We start from the raw sequence: 22593 nt of genomic DNA, 5'->3' as shown, positions 1-22593 counted from the left end.
ATATCGCCGTTCCTTCACTGTTGCTGGGTCAAAATCCTGGAACTCACTTCCTAACAGCACTGTGGGTATAGCTGCCCCAAAAGGACGTCTGCGGTTCAAGAAGGCAGCTCACCACCAGCTTCTCAAGGGCAATTAGGGATGGGCAATAAATGGTGGCCTAGCTAGCGACGCCCACATCCCATGAATGAATTTTAAAAATGCTTAAACATGCCCCACAATGCAGTCCCTGTGAATGATAGAACTCTTGGACAGCACAATATCATTGAATGATGTGCAAAAGAAGAAACCATCACTGTGACCATTTTGGGATATGCTGTATAATTTGTTGTAGCTGCAGAGACAGTATTCAGTTAACCTTTTAAGCAGTGTATCTATTCCAATGTAGAGATGAGTGATACTGCTCTGATTTGGATTTAGAAACTTTTTTTATTCATTCATGGGATGTGGGTGGCGCTGGCTAGGCCAACATTTGTTGCCCACCCCTAAGTGCCCTTGAGAAGGTGCCTTCTTGAACTGCTGCAGTCCATCTGGTGTAGGTACACCCACAGTGCTGTTAGGGAGTGAGTTCCAGGATTTTGATCCAGCAATAGTGAAGGAACGGCGATATAGTTCCAAGTCAGGATGGTGTGTGACTTGGAGGAGAACTTGCAGGTGCCATGCGTCTGCTGTCCTTATCCTTCCAGGTGGAAGAGGTCACAGGTTTGGAAGGTGCTGTTGAAGGAGGCGTGGTGAGTTTCTGCAGTGCATCTTTTATATGGTACACACTGCTGCCACTGTGTGCCGGTGGTGGAGGGAGTGAATGTTGAAGGTGGTGATGGGGTGCTAATAAAACAGGCAGCTTTGTCCTGAATGGGGTTGAGCTTCCTGAGTGTTGTTGGAGCTGCACTCATCCAGGCAAGTGGAAAGTATTCCATCACACCCATGCCTTGTGCCTTGTAGATGGTGGACAGAAGTTGGGGAGTCAGGCCAAGTTTGAGTGGTGTCCAAGTCTTGCTGCATGTGGGCATGTATTGCTCCAGTATTTGAGGAATTGCAAATGGAACTGAACACTGTGCAATCATCAGCGAACATCCCAACTTCTGATCTTATGTTGGAGGGAAGATCATTGATGAAGCAGCTGAAGGTGGTTGGGCCGAGGACACTACCCGAAGGAACTCCTGCAGTGATGTCCTGGGGATATCTTCCTTTGTGCTAGGTATGACTCCAACCAGTGGAGAGTTTTCCCGATTCCCATTTACTTCAATTTTGCTCGGGCTCCTTGATGCCACACTCGGCCAAATGCTGCCTTGGTGTCAAGGGCAATCACTCTCACCTCACCCCTAGAATTCAACTCTTTAGTCCAATTAGTTTAATGAGGTCTGGCTCTGGGTGGTCTTGGCAGAACCCAAACTGAGCATCGGTGAGCAGGTTGTTGTTCACTCATTAATCATTTATATTCAAACCTACAAGTCTAGTCTATGCAACTTGTCATTATAAATCGGAAGGAATTGCATAGTGCGGAAAATTGGAGCATTGTCATTAGAAGAGACTGAATAGTGTGATGAGGAAGAGTCCTGTCAATGAACGGGACTGCATGGTATTGTGAGTGAGTACTTATAGAAAGGGAATGCATAGTATATTGAGTTTCAGCAGTGCCATTCGAAGGGACTGCATGGAAGTGGCTTAGAACACTATCATAAGAATAGATAACACCTTCCAAACCCATGACCTCTACTACCTGGAAGAACAAGGGCAGCAGATGTATGGAAAGACCACCACCTGCAAGTTCCTCTCCAAGTCACTCACCATCCTAACTTGGAACTATATCGTCGTTCCTTCACTGTCGCTGGGTTAAAATCCTGGAACTCCCTCCCTAACAGCACTGTGGGTATACCTACCCCAAATGGACTGCAGCAGTTCAAGAAAACAGCTCACCAGCACCTTCTTGGGGTCAATTAGGGACGGACAATAAATGCTGGCCTAGCTAGTGACGCTCACATCCCAAGAACAAATAAATAAAAAAAAACTGTAGAAGTCACCAAAGAATCTCCTGCAAGGCTTCTTTCCTGCTCTTGCACCATTTCATCTGAGCATAAGAGCTGGGAGGTTATGCTGGAACTGTATAAAACACTAGTTAGCCACAGCTGGAATACTGTGTGCCCCATTCTGGTCGCTGCACTATAGGAAAGATGTGATTGCACTAGAGAGGATACAGGCGAGATTTATGAGGATGTTGCCTTGACTGGAGAATTTTAATTATGAGGAAAGATTGAATAGGCTATGGTTGTTTTCTTTGGAACAGAGGAGTTGAAGTGTATCAATTTATGAGGGGTCAAGATAAAGTGGATAACCAGGAGTATAGATTTAGGGTAAGAGGTAGAAGGTTTAGAGGGGATTCAAGGGGTAATATTTTCACCCAGAAGGTGGTGGGGATCTGGAACCTACTGCCTGAAAGGGTGGTCGAGGGACAAACCCTCATAACATTTAAAAAGTACTTGGATATGCACTTGAAGTGCTGTAACCTATGTTACGACCGCGACAGGAGCAACGCGCTGTTAATTCAGTCCCATCACTCCATGGGTTTCCGCATATTATTAAGCTTTCACACCCAATCGGAAAACAGCCAAATTAAACACTTTAGTAACCCCAGAATGAAACAAACCAAGCCAGGTATCTTTCGACAACAACAAATTAACTATTTATTTAAAAAAACAAAATCTTAAACACTATTAAGATAAACCTATGTCTAAAGAACTTATAACTTCTTTTTAATCTAACTCCCGCATTCACAGTAGGTGGTGGCATCATGGTATTATCGCTGGACTAGTAACCCAGAGATCCAGGGTATTTCTCTGGGGAAATGGGTTCGAATCCCACCACAGCAGAAGGTGGAATTTGAATTTAATTAATAAATCTGGAATTAAAAGCTAGTCTAATGATGGCCATGAAACCATTGTCGATTGTTGTAAAAACCCATCTGGTTCACTAATGTCCTTTAGGGAAGGAAATCTGCTGTCCTTACCTGGTCTGGCCTACATGTGACTCCAGACCCACAGCAATGTGGTTAACTCTCACATGCCCTCTGAAATGGCCTAGCAAGCCATTCAGTTGTATCTAACCGCTACGAAGTCAATAAAAAGGAATGAAACCGGACGGACCACCCGACATCGACCGAGGCACCGGAAACGACAACGGCAAACCCAGCCCTGTCGACCCTGCAAAGTCCTCCTTACTAACATCTGGGGGCTTGTGCCAAGTTGGGAGCTGTCCCACAGACTAGTCAAGCAACAGCCTGACATAGTCATACTCACGGAATCATACCTGACAGACAACATCGACTCTGGACCCTATGAAGTCTTATGGCATCAAGACAAACATGGGCAAGGTAACCTCCTACTGATTACCACCTACCGCCCTCCCTCAGCTGATGACTCAGTACTCCTCCATGATGAACACCACTTGGAGGAAGCACTGAGGGTGGCAAGGGCACAAAATGTACTTTGGGTGGGGGACTTCAATGTCCATCACCAAGAGTGGCTCGGTAGCACTACTACTGACCGAGCTGGCCGAGTCCAAAGGACATAGCTGCTAGACTGCGTCTGCGGCAGGTGGTGGGGAACCAACACGAGGGAAAAACATACTTGACCTCGTCCTCACCAATCTGCCTGCCGCAGATGCTTCTGTCCATGACAGTATTGGTAGGAGTGACCACCGCACAGTCCTTGTGGAGATGAAGTCCCGCCGTCACATTGAGGATACCGTCCATCGTGTTGTGTGGCACTATCACCGTGCTAAATGGGATAGATTTCGAACAGATCTAGCAGCGCAAAACTGGGCATCCATGAGGCACTGTGGGCCATCAGCAGCAGAATTGTACTCAACCACAATCTGTAACCTCATGGCCCGGCATATCCCCCACTCTACCATTACCATCAAGCCAGGAGACCAACCCTGGTTCAATGAAGAGTGCAGGAGGGCATGCCAGGAGCAGCACCAGGCATGCCTCAAAATGAGGTGTCAACCTGGTGAAGCTACAACCCAGGACTACTTGCATGCCAAATTGCGTAAGCAGCATGCGACAGACAGAGCTTAGCGATCCCATAACCAATGGATCAGATCTAAGCTCTGCAGTCCTGCCACATCCAGCCGTGAATGGTGGTGGACAATTAAACAACTAACTGGAGGAGGTGGCTCCACAAATATCCCCATCGTCAATGATGGGGGACCCCAGCACATCAGTACGAAAGATAAGGCTGAAGCATTTGCAACAATCTTCAGCCTGAAGTGCTGAGTTGATAATCCATCTCAGCCACCTCCTGAAGTCCCCGGCATCACAGATGCCAGACTTCAGCCAATTCAATTCACTCCGCATGATATCAAGAAACGACTGAAGGCACTGGATACTGCAAAAGATTTGGGCCCTGACAATATTCTGGCAATAGTACTGAAGACCTGTGCTCCAGAACTTGCCGCGTCCCTAGCCAAGCTGTTCCAGTACAGCTACAACACTGGCATCTACCCTGCAATGTGGAAAATTGCCCAGGTATGTCCTGTACACAAAAAGGACAAGTCCAACCCGGCCAATTACCGCCCCAGTAGTCTACTCTCAATTTCAGTAAAGTGATGAAAGGTGTCATCAACAGTGCCATCAAGCGGCACTTGCTTCGCAATAACCTGCTCAGTGACGCTCAGTTTGGGTCCGCCAGGGCTACTCAGCTCCTGACCTCATTACAGCCTTGGTTCAAACATGGACAAAAGAGCTGAACTCAAGAGGTGAGGTGAGAGTGACTGCCCTTGACATCAAGGCAGCATTTGACAGAGTATGGCATCAAGGAGCCCTAGCAAAACTGAGGTCATTGGGAAATGGGGGGAGAACACTCCGCTGGCTGGAATCATACCTAGCGCAAAGGAAGATGATTGTGGTTGTTGGAGGACAATCATCTGAGCTCCAGGACATCACTGCAGGAGTTCCTCAGGGTAATGTCCTAGGCCCAACCATCTTCAGCTGCTTCATCAATGACCTTCCTTCAATCATAAGGTCAGAAGTGGGGATGTTCGCTGATGATTGCACAATGTTCAGCACCATTCGTGACGCCTCAGATCTGAAGCAGTCCGTGTAGAAATGCAGCAAGTCCTGGACAATATCCAAGCTTGGGCTGATAAGTGGCAAGTAACATTTGCGCCACACAAATGCCAGGCAATGACCATCTCCAACAAGAGAGAATCTAACTATCTCCCCTTGACATTCAATGGCATTACCATCGCTGAATCCCCCACTATCAACATCCTAGGGGCTACCATTGACCAGAAACGGAACTGGAGAAGCCATATAAATACCGTGGCTACAAGAGCAGGTCAGAGGCTAGGAATCCTGAGGCGAGTGACTCACCTCCTGACTCCCCAAAGCCTGTCCACCATCTACAAGGCACAAGTCAGGAGTGTGATGGAATACTCTCCACTTGCCTGGATGGGTGCAGCTCCAACAACACTCAAGAAGCTCGACACCATCCAGGTCAAAGCAGCCCGCTTGATTGGCACCCCATCTACAAACATTCACTCCCTCCACCACCGATGCACAGTGGCAGCAGCGTGTACCATCTACAAAATGCACTGCAGCAATGCACCAAGGCTCTTTAGACAGCACCTTCCAAACCTGCGGCCTCTACCAACTAGAAGGACAAGGGCAGCAAATACATGGGAACACCACCACCTGCAAGTTCCCCTCCTAGTCACACACCATCCTGACTTGGAACTATATCGCCGTTCCTTCACTGTCGCTGGGTCAAAATCCTGGACCTCCCTTCCTAACAGCACTGTGGGTATACCTACCCCAAATGGACTGCAGCGGTTCAAGAAGGCAGCTCACCACCACCTTCTCGAGGGCAATTAAGGATGGGCAATAAATGCTGGCCTGTCCAGTGACGCCTACATCCCATGAATGAATTAAAAAAAACACATATATACTCAAAAACTAACAGTTAACCGCTTTTTACAAAATTTGAATTGTTTTCAAAATTAGCTGTCTCTTGAGAAAAATAAAATAAGTATGTTTTTGTAGGTTACGTTGCTGATGGATGAGGTCTTCTAATGTGGATTTGATGAAAATAGTCCTTCAGAACATAGGCATTCAACTCTTTGGCTGCAGCAAGCATTAAACAGTTCTTTGAATGATGAACACAGCAATTCAAACGGTTTATTGACAAAGAAGACTTTTCTTCTTTACTCAGGGAATTAACGAGGCATGTAGCTCCTTGTAGAATTTTTTCTGAGGGAGAATAAAGCAGTCCTTTTCTTTAGTATGCTTCGCTGGAAAGTCTCTCAGAACTAACTCGTTTCAGCTGGTTTTTGCTAGTTCCCCACACTGCCAAGTGGAAACATTACCATGTGACCTCTCTCTCTCCTGCTGTTACCTAGGGTAGCAAAAAATGCAGCTGTGGCACACTGTGTCTCAGAAATTCCAGAACGTTCTGTCCCTTAAAGGTGCACTGTTTTTAACGGAGTCTTAAAAGGCCCACACACTGTTTTTAATCCAAGGAGAAAAATAATTACAGATCTGTGACACCACTGCCCTTGATGAAATGAAACGCCATTCCCGAATTGCATTTCAATACAGTGCAAAAAAAAAATACAAATTGGGAAAAAACACTCTAACATTTTCCACATTCACACCCTACTAACAATTTACAGCATTTTCTTTGTATGATCACCATCCATGTAAGTTAACATGGTTAAATTCGTGACAATTCCCCAAAATATGTACAATTTTAAATGATAAGGCTATAACAACAAACTCCATTTAAATATTCTAGCATTTTGGTTTTTAAACTTTCCCACAAGCGTTAATGGGTTATGGTCAGTGTATATTAGTGTTTCTTTGTAGTCCTGACGGACATGGTGGACATATACTTCAAAATGTTTGAGATCCAGCAAAAGTCCTAATGTTTCTTTTTCTACAGTGGAATACTTTTTTTTGATGGCAATTTAGCTTTCTTGAAAGTTACCTAACTGGCTTCTCTATGCCCAAATTGTCATCTTGCAATAGGACTGCACCAACCCTCAGGTCAATCTCTATTTTAAAGGATTTAGCGAAATTTGGAGCAGCCAACACTGGTTCATTAGTTAAGATTGCCTTAAGATTTTCAAAAGCAGCCTGGCATTCATCTGACCATACTACTTTGTTTTTCTTTTTCTGTAGCAGCCATGGTACTAAAATTCCGTACAAATTTCTTGTAAAAACCGCATATCCTGAAAAATCTCATTATTTCCCGTTTAAATTTAGGGATAGGGAACGCTAATAAGGCTTGTACCTTTGTCGTTTTTGGCAATACCTGTCCTTTCCCCACTATGGTAAGTTAAACTTGCTTTTCTGAATTCACTTTTTGCCAGATTTATCACTAAGTCCACGGCTTGTAACTTTTTAAACAGAATTTTTAGCTGGTCTAAGTGTTCCTGCCAAGTGTTTCTGTATATTAGTACATCATCAAGATACACTACACAGTTGGGAACACTGGCTACCACCTGATTCATTAATCTTTGAAAAGTGGCTGGGGCATTTTTTAGCCCGAATGGCATCACCCGGCACCGATAAAGACCGTTAGGTGTTACAAAAGCTAATATCTCTTTGGCTCGAGAAGTCAAAGGAACTTGCCAGTATCCCTTTAACAAGTCAACCTTGGTAAGAAACCTAGCACTGCCCACTCGGTCGATACAGAATTCTAAACACGGCATTGGGTTAGAGTCTGCCTTCGTTACCGCATTGTCTTTTCTGTAGTCTGTACAAAATCGGGTTGATCAATCAGGTTTAGGTACTTGGTGAACTGCAGCTATTTTGACTAGGTTCGATCAAATTGTTTTCCAGCACGTACTGGATCTTTGCTTTTACTTAGGCCTGTTTGTCTGGACTCAAATGATAAGGATGTTGTTTTAAAGGAACGGTTCCCCCCATATCCACATCATGTGTGGCTAAGGTTGTACATCCCGGCTTATCCCTACAAACTCTTTTAAATGTTGTGAAAAGCCTGGTTAGGTCTTCACGTTTTTCCTCTAAGTGCAAAAGCATGTTGTCCAATTTACCTAACCATTCTGTATTTGCTGATCTGATAGTTGGAGGTTCAATCTGAGGATTTTCTAGGCCTGCTTCTGCCTCATCATCACTATCCTTTTCCTTCTGAACAGTCCCGATTACCTGACATACCTGTATTGGCTGATCCTCTCCCCTGCGATAATATTGCTTTAACATATTGATGTGACACAACTAGTTTTCTTTCCGGCGATCAGGGGTGTGAATCAAGTAATCTACTTTGCCCACTCTTTTGATCACTCTATATGGGCCACTGAATCATGGTTTTTAATGGTTCTCCCTTGCTCGGGTGACTACACATGCAGGAAATATTCTAGGAACTTTTTCCTGTCATTGCTCCATTTCCCTAACTTCACTTGGTTCCTCTGTAATTATAGGAGAAACTGAAACTTTTGATCCAGCCAAATCAGTTCCTGGGATCTATCAATTCCCTCTACTGGGAAACTGTGAACAACTCCTCCAGTTACTATCCCAGATATTAAGTCACTCTCGAGGCATACTTTATATAAAGGTGTGGGCATATACTCCCCGCCAATTCCATTAACTACAACTTTAGCGTTCAAGGCACTGTCTGGTGGAAACGTTATATCTTTCCCCAGCAAGAGTGTTTGGGATGCTCCTGCATCCCTGAGATAATGATAGCTTTTCCCGCCACACTTAAAGGATATGGAGTTACTTTTCCCTTTGACAAAAATTCATTATAATTTTCAGGTATCTTATTCTTAACCTCTACATTCACTTTAGTTTTTGTATCTGGTTTTACAGCTGTCGTTAAAACTATAGCCTGGTCTGCTATACTCTCAGTCAGAGTCTTTTGCTTTGCATGAGCTTTGCGTACCCCAACAAGTCCTATCGGTTTACCTCGCAATTTGCAGCATTCTGAACGAAGATGACCCGTTTTGCAGCAATGATAAGACTTTGGCTTGGGAACCTCACTTCTACCCTCAGCATCTTTCTTTCTGGCCTGAGGAGGTGATCCTGGGGCATTCCCAACTGTTCCTTCTTGTCCCCGGCTAATTGCCTTCCTTTCACTCTCCCACTTTCTATCCTTCCCGGGTTTACGGGGGTGATGGACAAAAGATTTTGTCTTATTCACAAGCTCGAAATCATCAGCAAGTTTTGCTTCTTGCCTAGCTTTCAAAACTTTCAGGTTCTCTACATGAATTCTCACTACTGAAGGAATGGAATTTTAAATTCCTCCAAGAGAATCAACCCTCGAAGGTTCTCATATGTGGTTTCCATCTTTAATGCCCGTATCCAATGGTCAAAATTAATTTAAAAGCAAAATACTGCAGATGCTGGAAATCTGAAATAAAAACAAGAAATGCTGGAACCACTCAGCAGGTCTGGCAGCATCTGTGGAAAGAGAAGCAGAGTTAACGTTTCGGGTCAGTGACCCTTCTTCGGAACTGACAAATATTAAAAATGTCACAGGTTGTAAGCATGTGAGGTGGGGGTGGGGCAAGAGATAACAAAGGAGAAGGTGTAGATTGGACAAGGCCACATAGCTGACCAAAAGGTCATGGAGCAAAGGCAAACAATATGTTAATGGTTCGAGTCGGGTCTGGTCGCTCCTCCAGGACCGGGGCCGGGTCGGGTCGGGTTTGGGTCGGACACACACAGGAGGTCTTGCGTTTTGCGCTGCTGGAGTGGGGAGTGTAAAAATTGAAACATTTACCTGAGCTGGAGTCCGGGACGTCAATGAGGGAAACTCTGAGTCTGCGCAGTGAGCGAGTGAGCGTCTCTATGACGTCATCATGCTCATGCTGCAGCTTCCTTAATCCAAAAGTGATACAGTGAGTGAGTGCACTATGGAATCAAAGTAGGTAACCATTCTGGTGGTCGGGTCGGGCACGGGAGAAAATGGAGGGACTCGGGCTTTGGTCGGGCTCGGGTCCGATGTGGTTCTTTTGGGTTTGGGTCGGGTTTTTATTTCCTGACCTGAGCAGGCCTTTAATAGACTGTACCTTATTACACAAGAAATCTGGTTCCTTTTATTTTTGTAATTGACATTCGATTTGCATCCCAACAATCAAGTTTCCAATTAATATGATCTCACACGTGAGAACAATTAATAAGATACCAGACGGACGACCCCAATTTATGTGTTCTTTCAGAGACATGCAGTTAATATGATTCCAAACATGAGACCCCCCAATTAATCTGATTCTGATCCTGGAACGAGCCACCCAATTAAATATGTTATAACCGCGGCCGGAGCAACGCACTGACAATTCAGTCCCGTCACTCTACAGGTCACAGCATATTACTAAGCTTTCACACCCAATCAGAAAACAGCCAAATTAAACACTCTAGTAACCCCAGAATGAAACAGACCAAACTAGGTATCTTTAGACAACAACAAATTAACTATTTATTAAAAAACTAAATCATAAACACTATTAAGGTAAACTATGTCTAAAGACCTTATAACTGCTTCTTTTTAATCTAACTCCTGCATTCACACACATACACTCAAAAGCTAACAGTTAACCAGTTATTACAAAAGTGGAATTAAAAAAAAAATTAGCTGTCTCTTAAGAATATATAAAACAAGTAAGTTTTTGTAGGTTATGTTCCTGATGGATGAGGTCTTCTAATGTGGATTTGATGAAAATAGTCCTTCAGAAGATAAGCACTCAACTCTTTGTCTGCAGCAAGCATTAAACAGTTCTTTGAATGATGAGCACAGCAATTCAAACGGTTTCTTGACAAAGAAGGCTTTTCTTCTTTACTCAGGGAATTAATTTAGCTTGTAGTTCCTTGTAGAATTTTTTCTAAGGGAGAATAAAGCAGCTCCTTTTCTTCAGTACGCCTCGCTGGAAAGTCTCTCAGAACTAACTGGTTTCAGCTGGTTTCTGCCAGTTCCATACACAGCCAAGTGGAAAGATTACCATGTGACTTCTCTCTCTCTCCTGCTTTTGCCCAGGGTAACAAAAAATGCAGCTTTGGCACACTGTGTCTCAGAAATTCCAGAATATTCTCTCCCTTAAAGGTGCACTGTTTTTAACGGAGTCTTAAAAGGCACACACACTGTTTTTAATCCAAGAAGAAAAATAACTACAGACACCTACAAGAGCTGGAAAGTGGGTTTTGGCTGGATGGCTACTTGTTGGCAGGCGTGGACATAATGGGCTGAATGGCCTCGTAATGTGTTGTAAATTTCTATGCTTCTATGATCTGGCCATCCCCGAAGGATCTCACCTTTGCCCCTTTCTATTGCTCAACTACATGCTTCCCCTCAGGAACATCATCTGAAAATGCAATGTCAGGTTCTGCATGATGACATCCAGCCTTTTATTATTTTCAGTACCTGTCCATGACATTTTAATGATCGATGTACTTGGACGCCCAAATCTCTTTTGGACTTCCCTGTTTCTAGCTTGCCATCATTTGAAAAGTATTCTGTTCTATCTTTTTAGGTCCAAATTGGATGACATTTGCCTATATTGAAATCTATTTGCTACAGTTTTGTCCAGTGACTTAACCAATCAATACCTCTTTGTAATGTAACGCTTCCATCTACACTGCCTCTATAACTCTGCCTATCTTTATGTCATCTGCAAATTTGGTATGTGGCCCATCATCTTTGTTGTTAATAAATACAGTGAATAGTTGAGGCCCCAACACAGATCCTTGTGGGACACCACTAGTTGCATTCTGCCAATTACAGTTCCTGCCCATTATCCCTACTCTCTGTCTCCTACCAAACAGCCTCCTAACCAGGTCATTAATTTGCCTTCAATTCCACAAACTAAGAGTCTCTTATGAGGGACTTTATCCCTGTCCACTACTTTAGTTACCTCTTCAAAAAGTAAGAGGACAAATTTTCTTCAATTGAATATTTGGAAGTCCTAAGTCATTGGGCTGAACTTTCTTGGTCCCATGGAGACGGGGTTGGAAGTGGGGTGGGGGGTGCTGTGGAAATAGTGGGGAACTTTCCAGGGTTGGATTGGGAACGGGTCGGCTGCCCACTCCACGGAGGCAGGCAGCTAATTAGTCTAATTAAAGCCCCACTTACCAGCCATTTTGAGCCAGCACCGATGTCGGCGTGTTTACCGATTAGTTTACCGATGTCGGTGTGGCCCCCTCCCCCGCATCAGCTGTGTGCAGAGACCACTGGTTCAATCAAGGTGGCCAGCAGCAGGCCAGGGGCCATTGGAGCTGGAGGCTCTATGTCCCAATGATGGGGCTGTGGGGATGAAAACCTGCAGCCCTGTCAGTAAATAGGGCTGCAGGGAGGTTCCTCTCCACCCCGATATTCCTACTGGATTTGGGAGTCTTCAGTGCAGTCCTTCTGTGTTGGTTAGTGGGGGTGCTTCTATGTTGAATCTGCCTCACGATCCCCAACCTGCCTCAGCAGCACCCACTCTCTTGGTACAGTGGCCAAGGGTTCAGAGCTGCCAGACCTCTGCCAGCATTGGGAGATCACCTGTGATCCTTAATAGGATAGTGTACATGGAGGCAATCGAGTAGGAGTCCACCTCCCGGAAGATTGTTCTGCCAGCAAGTATGAGCCTGGGTCCCACATTCGGGTCCTGAAGTACACGAGAAAATCCAGCTCATTGTCTTCGGTCCTTGCCACAAAATCTGTTGGCCAGCCATCGACTCCATCCCTCTCCCAGGCCACTGTCCGAGGCTGAAGAAAACCATTTGCAACTTTGGCATCCTATTTGACCCTGAGTTGAGCTTTAGCCCCATATCCTTCCATCCCCAAGACCACCTACCTCCACCTCTGTAACATTACCCGTCTCCTCCCATTCTTCAACTCATCAGCTGCTGGAAAGCTCTCCATGCCTTTCTTACCTTTAGATTCAACTATTCTAATACTCTTCGGCCAGCTTTCCACTTTGGACCCTGGTAAACTTGAGATCAACTAAAACTCTGCCACCCATGTCTGAACTCGCACCACTGTTCACCCACCACCACTATGATCGCTGACATACATTGGCTCCCGGTCCGGCAATACTTAGCTTTTAAAATTCTCATCTATGTTTCAAAAACCCTCCATAACTTTGCCCCTCCCTATCTCTGTAACCTCCTCCAGCACTGTAACCCTCTGAGATCTGTGCACTCCTCTAAGGTGAATTAGAGCAGTCATTAGAACAGATTGCACAGTGTGGAACATTGGAGCACTGTCATTAGAAACATAGGGAAAGGGGAGCTCATTCAGCCCCTCAAGCCTGCTCCACCAATCAGTTAGATCGTGGCTGATCTGCATCTCAATTCCATTTACCCGCCTTATCTATCTCAGTTTTAAATTTTTCAATTGGCCTAATCTTAACAGCTTTTTGAGGGAGAGAGTTCCAGATTTCCGCTACCCTTTAGTAAGGAAGTTTTCCGAACATCAGCCCTTCAATTCAATTTCAATTTCAGTTTATTGTCTACACAGAAATTCATTTTGGATACATTTCTCATTCATTAAAGTTGCATATAAATAATAACAATAAAAAGAAAAAAATTATCCTGTCACAAAAAGTCTAACTTGATTAAAATATATATGTGAAAAACTAATTCCAGCACATTAAAATCAATGAGTGCCATTATGAAAGTGTATCCTCAACCATTCATCAAGCTCTTGTTAAAAGTTCTTATAGACAACGGCACAAACAAGTTCATGAACCCATCTAAGGGATTGTAGCCTTTTCCCTGAACGCATCCAACAGTAATACTGAGACAAGGGGTGATTCTCACTATTCAGGACACTCTTTACTTTCGTCAAAATTCTTCAAGAGATTTCATCAGGTAAGATCTGCTCATCAAATACCCTACGTATCCAGTTCAACAATCTCTGTACACTTAAAGAATCTCCATTTCTAAGACAACAGTACCAGGGGAGACATCCAAAAAGGATAGCACTCTCAACTACAGCCAGATAGAAGAGTTTTATAATTGTGGATCTACTCAAAAGGATTTTAACTTTCTGAGGTAATATAATCATGTATGTCCCTTGGCCATCACATCTCTACACTACTCCCCGCAATTCAACTTATGATGCCTAAATGCCTATAGCTGGTGACTATTTCAGTGTCCACATCATGAATCTTCATGGGAACAATTACATGAACTGGCTTTTTCCTAAAGTTTATCACTAGTTCTTGGTCTTGTTTTCATTCAATTTAAGAGAATCGTCATTGCACCATTTTATGAATCTCTCCACTGAGTCCCTGTAGTTTACTTCATTATTCTTGATGAGGCCCATGTGTATTGTATCATCAGCATACTTCAGAATCGGTATGTCATGTTCTGATCGCCAATCATTTGTATAGAGGATGAAAAGCAAGGGTGAGAGTACACAGCCCTGAGGAGATCCAGTATTCATTAACATGGGATTTGAGTAAATCCCAGAGACTAACACTCATTGGGTCCTGTTGAGAAGAAAATTACTGATTCAAAGTAGGAGAGTAGGATTAACATCAGGTTTTTCAGTTTCTCAATAAGCTTGAATGGCTGCATGGTATTAAAAGCTGGAGAAAAATCAACAAAGATGCATGAGTACAGTTGCCTAATCTGTCTGTGTGCAATTGGATCAAATGGACCAAGATCAGAACAGCATCATCCACTGACTGATGAGGTTGATAAGCAAACTGTAACTGATCAATATGAAGAATAAGAAGATTTAAAAGACGCTTTGACACAAAGCGCTTGAAATACTTAATAACTAGCGGTGTAAGAGCAACTGGGTTGGTAATCATTCAACTCAACAGGCTGCTGACTTCTTAGCAACCAGAATGACGATGACTGATTTCCAACAGTAAGGAACAGTATACATAGCAAATGATTTCTGAAAGACCAGAGAAAAAGGAACTGCCAACTGATGAACACATTCCTTAAGAATTTTTCGTGGATTCACCTGCTTGAATTGCTTCGCTACTTCCCATTTGTTAATAATAACACAGATCCTTCTAATTCACAAAGTGAAGCCTGCTGCCAAATCACATGTTCCTCAAATTCTTCATTTTCAAACTGGCTAACAAATCCATTCAATTCATTTGCAACATCACGAGGATTGTCTGTGGACAAAAAGGGTTCATTCCTCTTTTTCAATGTGAACCTGTCATTTTATGCATACACTTCCATGCATCTCTGGGATTATTTGTCCAAAAGCAATTCTGCAGCATGTCTCTATATGCATTTTTCGCATTCTGAATTTCCTTTCTTTGATTGTTAGTTCATCAAGTTTGTCTTGGTCCCCAACACTAAATTCAAATGCAATAGTGCTGAATGGCCTAGCTCTAATTTTAAGGTTCTCCTCTATGTTCTGGACTCTCCCACCACAGGAAATGGTTTCTCTCCATCTACCCTAAAAAAACTCTTCAATCATTTTAAACACCACAATTAGCTCACTGATTAATCTTCTGTACTCAGAGTATACAAGCCTAGTCTATGTTCTCATTAATTAGAATAAATTGCATCCTACGATAGGTTGTAGCACTATCATTAAAATGGACTGTATTCTGTAGTAAGTAAATTTGCTGGCTTTATAAGGGACTCGATAGTCTGGTAAGAGTATGTCATTAGAAAGGTCTGCATTGCGTGGTGAATTAAAATACTGTTGTATTTGTAAAATTGTAATGGAATATGTACTGTAAGGAACAGCATACAAGGGTGATCAAGTGTACAATCACTATTTTTTGTATTTATTCTAATGATATGAGCGATGCTGGCAAGACTGGCAATTTATGTCTATCTCGACTTGCCCATAAGAAGGTGGTATTGTATCTTATATGGGTCTGCAAATAATGAGGTGTATTAGAGCACAATTATTAGAAAGGATTCACGGTGAGTTGGAGAATTGGTATTAGAAGTGGTTCATGGTGAGTTATAACTCAGTTGGTGGGACTCTCACTTCTGAGTCAGAAGGTTGTGGGTTTAAGTCCCACTCCAGAACCTTAGAATAAAAATGAAGGTGGACATTCCAGTGCTTTACTGAAGGAGTGCTGCATTGTCAGAGGTGCCATTTTTCGCATGCAATGTTAAACCATGGCCCGTCTACCTTACCAATATTTATTCCTCAGTCAGCATATGAAAAAACAGATTATCTGGTCATTATCTCATTGTGGTTTATGGGAGCTTGCTGTGCACAAATTGCCTGCCATGCTTCCTACATCACAACAGTGACTACACTTTCAAAGTACTTCACCAGCTGTAAAGCTCTTTGGGATGTTCTATGGTTGCGAAAGGCACTATATAAATGAAAGTCTTTCTTTTCACTGAATGGTGAGATGAATTTGAAAACTTTCATGCATACTTACCCTGCATAGCAAGGTGAGTACGAACACTATAATTTAAAAAAAATATTCATTCCCAGGATATGGGTGTTGCTGGCAGGGTCAGCTTGTAGTGCCCATCGTTACTAGCCCTTGAGAATGTGCTGCTGTCTCTAACCATGGACTGCATTGTGTGGTGAAAGAGAGCAGTGCCATGAGTAGGGATTTGTGGTGAGTTAGGGAACTGTCATTGGACAGGATTGTATAGTGTAATAATTTCGTGCATTGCCATTACAGGGGACTGCATACTATGATGATTTGAAGTACTGTTATTACAGGGGACTGCGTACTGTGGTCAGTTAGAGAATGTTCATTTTATCTCTGATACCTATATTTGAACTTAGGCCCATCTGATGAATGACAATCTTGTTTATGTCATTGCTGTTCGGGTCTTAAGTGAAGTGCGTCCTCTGCATCAGGGGCCAAGGCTCTCTTAAACTAGATATGAGTTTATATTAATTCCAGAACATTTCTTCCAAGATAACATAAGGGCAAATCCTGTGAGAAGTGAAAATCCTTGCACACTATGGGCAGAATTTTGTGTGGCCTTTTACAGCGGGAATGGTGGCGTGGGGAGGACAGAGAATCGCATCAGAACCGCTCGCCCTGAAATCCAACATCGTGACATTGGTTCTAGATTTTGTTAGCGGCAGGAAAACACCAAGGTGGCATTGCCCCCCACCCCCAGCCCGAGAGGAATCAATTTTAAATTGCTGAGCAATTGTTTGTAATACATTTACATCTAATTACCCTCGATTTAATGGTTGGCTCTTGATTTAGTGGATGGGGTGGAGGCACTCATGTGCTTTTGGGTTCACAACTGTTAAAACCAGGTGACATTGAGGCGAGTCTTCAGTGCCGTGACAGGGAGGCAGCCTTGAACAGTGCAGCATTGGGGAAGAGGGGGGCTTTGGAGGCCATTGTCGGACTGTGTTGCTGTGTGCTCTGCAAGGGGGGGTTCGGGGTCTCGGGGGCTCTGCAAGGGGGTTGATCGGGGTCTAGGGGGCTCTGAAAGGGGTTCAGGGTCTTGGGGTTCTGCAAGGGGGTGTTGGCATTTCGGGGGCTCTTCAAGAGGGGTCGGAGTCTCAGGGGCTCGGAAAGGGGTAGGTACTCCCACAGTGCTGTTAAGAAGGGAGTTCCAGGATTTTGACCCAGCGACAGTGAAGGAACGGCGATATAGTTCCAAGTCAGGATGGTGTGTGACTTGGAGGGGAACTTACAGGTGGTGGTCTTCCCATGTATTTGCTGCCCTTGTCCTTCTAGTTGGTAGAGGTCGCGGGTTTGGAAGGTGCTGTCGAAGAAGCCTTGGTGCATTGCTGCAGTGCATCTTGTAGATGGTACACACTGCTGCCACTGTGCGTCGGTGGTGGAAAGAGTGAACATTTGTGGATGGTGTGCCAATCAAGCGGGCTGCTTTGTCCTGGATGGTGTCGAGCTTCTTGAGTGTTGTTGGAGCTGCACCCATCCAGGCAAGTGGAGAGTATTCCATCACACTCCTGACTTGTGCCTTGTAGATGGTGGACAGGCTTTGGGGAGTCAGGAGGTGAGTTACTCACCTCAGGATTCCTAGCCTCTGACCTGCTCTTGTAGCCACAGTATTTATATGGCTACTCCAGTTCAGTTTCTGGTCAATGGTAGCCCCTAGGATGTTGATAGTGGGGGATTCAGTGATGGTAATGCTGTTGAATGTCAAGGGGAGACGGTTAGATTCTCTCTTGTTGGAAATGGTCATTGCCTGGCACTTGTGTGGCGTGACTGTTACTTGCCACTTATCAGCCCAAGCCTGGATATTGTCCAGGTCTTGCTGCATTTCTACACAGACTGCTTCAGTATAAGAGGAGTCACGAATGGTGCTGAACATTGTGCAATCATCAGCGAACATCCCCACTTCTGACCTTATGATTGAAGGAAGGTAATTGATGAAGCAGCTGAAGATGGTTGGGCCTAGGACATTACCCTGAGGAACTCCTGCAGTGATGTCCTGGAGCTCAGATGATTGACCTCCAACAACCACAACCATCTTCCTTTGCACTAGGTATGACTCCAGCCAGTGGAGGGTTTGCCCCTGATTCCCATTGACCTCAGTTTTGCTAAGGCTCCTTGATGCCATACTCGGTCAAATGCTGCCTTGATGTCACGGGCAGTCACTCTCACCTCACCTCTTGAGTTCAGCTCTTTTGTCCACATTTGAACCAAGGGGTGCAAGGTGTAATAGACAGCATACATGTGGCCATCAAGGTTCCCAAGGATCAGCCAGTTGCATTCATCAACAGGGCTTCCACTCAATCAATGTTCAACTGATCTGCGACCGCTGAAAATATTTCCTGCAGGAGTATGCCTGCTTCCCAGGAAGTAGCCACAATGCCTACATACTTTGAAAGCCTCCCGCTTGTCTTCAGGGATGAATTCTCTGGAACAAGGACTACCCATTGAAGACATGGCTACTGACGCCTGTGAGGAGCCCTTGCACTGCAGCAAAGGAGAGGTACAGCACCTGCCACAGCTCCACCCGAGTGACCATCAAGCAGGCCATTGGGCTGCTGAAGATAAGATTCCGCTGCTTAGGTCGATCTGGTGGAGCCCTGCAGTATGCCCCAGCGAGGGTCTTGCATATCGTGGTGGTCTGCTGTGCTCTGTACACTCTAGCAATGCAGAGGGGTAGGTCGTACACGATGATGAGATGCGTGAGTGATATTCCTTCGCCGACGTGGAGAAGGGAGATGAGCAGGCAGCACTGAATGTTGAAGACCTTGCACTGGAGGCAAGGCAGATTGAACGGCATGCCAAGGAAGCAAGAGACAATCTCATACTTACCCACTTCCAGTCACCCTGATGTCCACTCACTGAGAAACCAATAAAGAGTGACTTCAATGTATGTAGTTTGTTGTCTCCTCTCCATTTCTGTTCCATGACTTGCGCCCAGATGCAAACCGCGCTGGTGTCCATGGGAGATCAAATGTTAATGAGGGCTGTTGTTACATTAGCATTCCAGTAAGGGGAAGGAGTAAAGTCAGCAGCTCACAATTAAGGAATAATGGAAAATGGTTTTCAGACAATAATCTTTAATGATTGTAACAAAAGAAATTTTAATTAATCAATACATGTAAGATTTCTGGAACCCATGACTCCCCCAGTGTGATGAGGTGGTTTTCTTAATGCGTTTGCGAGTGCTCCTATGAGGTGTAATCCCAGCGATAGCAGCTGAGGTGGATGAAGGCTGATAATCAGGCTCTCCCTTGGCCGGGGATGACTTTGGCAGCCATCCTCTGGCTGCCTGAGGCCTGGAAGGCCCCGGCTGCCTGAGGGTTTCCTGCACTGGTACAGGACTCTCCTCAGGTAATGCAGCTGCTGGAGCTGGGCTCACTGGTGAAGGGGCTGAGGAGCCACTGTCCACACTCAGAGCACCCTGAGTGGAGCACCCAGCTGTGCAGGTCAGTCCCTCCTCCTCCCTTTCAAGGCTCATTTGAACCTCACTGCTGACCAGAGAAGAACAAGGAATGGGAGAAGTCTCGAGGTTCTTGTGCCTTCTCTTGCCTTGGCACTGCTGCGTCAAGCTCATGAGCAAGGTGATGGCATGCAGGTCTGTGTGCACCTGTGGGATCTGGCTCTCTATGAGGGTCGCCAACCTCTCGATGGAGGAAGACATGCGCTGACATGTCTGAGACATGGCAGCAGTCATGACATGGATGCACTCCTCCATCATCCGCTCATGGCTGTGCATGGCCTCTGGCATCTCCACAAGTTGTTGCCTTACCTCTCTCTGCAACTCCAGCATGCCCTTTGCAGTCGATACCAGAAGCTCGTCATGTGCCTGGGGCTCAGCACATGCCTGGCCCCCACAGTCCTCTGACTGTCTGTGTCCTTGGCTGTCTCAGCTTCATCCAGCTTCTCGGGCGTGTGTGTGGTGCTCTTACCAGCATGTGACCCCAATGCTACAGCAGAGTGGTACACCATTGAGGTGAAAGTATCTGTGCTGGTGGAAGGTGCAGGAGAGTCAAGGGGCACTGCATCCTCTGAGTGCTCCTCCTCCTCAGAGGTGGACATCTGTCCCCCTTCAGCTGGAGTCTCCTGTGGACACCAACCTGCATGAGAGAACAAAAACATGTGTGGGTTAGGCTGTGCAGATCTTATCATGCCAACTATATGTGATGTGAGTCTCTATAAGTGATGTGTATGTCGATGGAAGCCAATTCTCACTCTCTTGGGTAGAGACTCCAGTCTCTCTATCTGATATTACGCGGCTGCCCTGGGTCCCTGCCAATTCCAAGGCCTCTTCCTCGGCTGGGTTGAGAGTCCGCTGATCTGGAAGTCCTCTGCCTGTTTGGGTCGTCTCCCTCCTGTTGTGGGCCCTCTAGTCCTAGAAGAGGAAGGATGAAGATAGTAAGAATTTGCAGAGAGATTAACATGACGGTTCTGCAAATGAGTGCTTCCTTAGCCCTTACTGAGGGATCTGATATATCTCATGCTGCCACACACTGTCAGGGGAGTTAATGGGAGTGAGCTATGAAGGAAGGTGGCCTGTGGCCGAGATGCAGCCATGCATCTGTAAGGATGAGGTGATACCTTATCCCCTCTGCCATCGCCATGGTAATGTCACCCTACCCTCACCATTACCCTCTTCTTCCTGCATAGCCACTTGCACTCAGTAATAGGAAGAAACTTATGGAGCAATCACCATGGCCGAATGCAGGTCACTGACCCTCTTTCGGCACTGCACCCAGTTCTGGTGCGTGACCTGACAGCTGCTCACCTCCTCTGCGATCTCCACTCAGGCTTGCTTGGTCAGGCGGGGGGACATCTTGCCATCATTGGGGAAAAGAACCTGCTGCCTTTCCCTTGCAGCCTGGAGGAGAATCTGCAGGGAGGCATCACCCTGTGTCTTGCCTCGACCATCCTGTGCTATCCTCTTTGGGGTCCTGGGGGGGTCCAGGAATCAGTCAAACAACATTTCCAACAGTACACTGAAAGTTGCAAATCACTCTAAGGCAGGAGTGAATGCAGGGCTGGTAGGCCTTTAAATATGGAGCCAGCATCTGCCCTGGAGTCATCTGACGCTGTAATCGGTGACTCGCCACCCGCCCCCACCATGTGGCCCGCAATTCCACTATGCAAAATGGCTGCCTGCCATGTGATCGCAGTAGGGCAGCCGCCCACGTGATGGACGGAATGGTGCTCATTTCCTGCCAGTCCTGATGGCGGGCACAGTAAATTTAGCCCTATGAATCTCAGGTGGGCATAAGGCATATTGTTAAGTAGCACAAAATGATTTTTAAGCTGTATCTGGTCATGCCTTACTTATTTGTGAATGTTTTTTAATACTTAAGTTATGTTTAAAAAGGGAAAATCTACATTTCTTAGGTGAGACATCTCTTATTTTGAACAGCATAAAATGTTACAAAAACATATAAGTTAGCACCGCAGCCTCACAGCTCCAGTGACCTGGGTTCAATTCTGGGTACTGCCTGTGTGGAGTTTGCAAGTTCTCCCTGTGTCTGCATGGGTTTTCTCCGGGTGCTCCGGTTTCCTCCCACAAGCCAAAAGACTTGCAGGTTGGTAGGTAAATTGGCCATTATAAATTGCCCCTAGTATAGGTAGGTGGTAGGGAAATATAGGGACAGGTGGGGATGTGATAGGAATATGGGATTAGTGTAGGATTAGTATAAATCGGTGGTTGATGGTCGGCACAGACTCGGTGGGTCGAAGGGCCTGTTTCAGTGCTGTATCTCTAAACTAAACTAAACTATTGCTGAAAACAGAGACATTTTGTCAAAGCTTTTCATCTTGCACTCATCAGGACAATTCGCAAGAATACCAATGTAAGGGAAAGCAATGAATTTATACAGTATGAGAGTGCTGAATAGTTGGCAAGTGGACTCTGATTGGTAGAAGCGTTGCTATGGAGAATGCACCAATTTATGGTGACTGACAGTTTTTGTTTGAAATTTAAACCAGGCAGCTTGACTCTGATTGGTCAAGGCATTGCCCTGAAGAATGAACCAGCAAATGGCTGTCACTTATTTGTTTAGCTGAAACAGGTGCAATGTGTGTACATGTTCTTTCTGTCCGCAAAGAACAGGGCCCTGTGTATTAATATATGTAGCTTCCAGTATGCGCAAATGCGTCATACTGCGAGCCCGACTGACAATCAAGATGTCCTTCTACGTCCTCAGGATGTCCTAAAAACTTTTGAAGTGCAGTCACTATTTTATAAGTAAATGTGACACCCAGTTTATGCACATCAAAGCCCCACAAACACCAATGATA

This window comes from Heterodontus francisci, chromosome 30 (assembly GCF_036365525.1).
Source record: "Heterodontus francisci isolate sHetFra1 chromosome 30, sHetFra1.hap1, whole genome shotgun sequence".
In the NCBI taxonomy this organism is placed as follows: Eukaryota; Metazoa; Chordata; class Chondrichthyes; order Heterodontiformes; family Heterodontidae; genus Heterodontus; species Heterodontus francisci.
The sequence above is the reverse complement of the archived record's forward strand: the minus strand, read 5'-3'. Positions refer to the sequence as shown.